Consider the following 1,381-nt stretch of genomic DNA (forward strand, 5'->3'; position numbering starts at 1 on the left):
CCGGGGGGCAAGCACGGCTACGGGAACCCTGAACAACCGCTGACGGAGCCGTCTAATGCTGTTACCAGCGGACAGTGGGAACCCCAGAGACACGTCTGACGGGCAGCATCCCTGGCGCGCAGTGCTGGCAGCCACCCTGGGAACGCGGGCCTGAGGGGACAGCTGAGACCTGCCAGAGGGGGTGTGAGTGACTGAAGAGCAGCTGAAGGGGCTGCGTAAATAAACCCTTCCCTAAGATCGGGCACTGAATTTGATACTCGGCAGGACCCCCTTGTCCCACACAATTCCTTCCCTCACTTCATTGCAGACCCCCAGCCCTCTGTCACTCCCTGTGCAGATAGTTCTCTGCATCTTCAGTGGGCAGGAGGAAGGATGGTAGCAGTAGGTGTAGAGGAACTGAGCTCTGTTTAATGTGTACACATCCAGAGCCACAACATAGCTGTGGTTTTGTAATAACCAGTACTTCTATATCAGGTTCATAGTCCAACAGGAAAAAGCAAGCATTGAAGCACTTTAAGACCACTGCTTCAAGTGCTGGCACTGAATTCACCTTCGGCTGTACTTAACTATTCAGTTAACATGCATCATTTGAGCCTTTAAATTTGGAATCCACCTCACACTAGATTTCCAGCTAAAACTGAAAATTGGGTGTTTTTCCGAGCATTTCATGATTAAAAAAACTAAGCAAGCAAACAACTGTGGTAGATATGAACACTCCACGTAAACAAGTGAAAGAACAATTTAACAGAAGCCTGAAGCATGCATTTTTTCCTGTTTCAAGAAACTACTAATTCATGCAGCTTAAAGACACATTAAAAATCCCAGCAGCCTTCACATGGGTGCCAAGAGAGAAACATGCAGCGACAGAGGTAAGGAAGGAAGAATACCTACTTCTGACCTTTGCTGTATTCAGCTCTAAACTCCCCCCAAAGAAAGGATAATCTGTCATTTGTGAAAAATTACTAACTTCCCCCACTGACTGTTCTATAAATAGAGCCGTGTTTAAAAGGTGCCTGACCATGGGAAGCCAAGCGGAAGTTGCACCACAATGACTGCTCCTTACCTAATACAACAGCTTCGAAAGTCTGGCTCAGATCCAGATCATTCAAATTTACTTTAAATAAAAGAAAAACCACACACCATTCACAATGAAGCTCCCTCCCCTCAGTAAACAGAGTTGAAAAGCTTGAAAAAAAAATAAAGGGGATTGCAGGCAAGAACAGAGTCTTCTGTTTTCTGATGAAAAAATACATTCAACAATGTCAAACCCCTTCAGGAAGTACCCTCTGCTGAGTTCCACATCCCTCTGTACATGTGAGTGTGGGTACTGCAGCCTCCAGCCATGCCATCAGGGACACTGTCAGTGTCCTGCAGCTGTGGT

Source organism: Pterocles gutturalis, unplaced genomic scaffold (assembly GCF_000699245.1).
Source record: "Pterocles gutturalis isolate BGI_N339 unplaced genomic scaffold, ASM69924v1 scaffold42260, whole genome shotgun sequence".
Taxonomy (NCBI): domain Eukaryota; kingdom Metazoa; phylum Chordata; class Aves; order Pterocliformes; family Pteroclidae; genus Pterocles; species Pterocles gutturalis.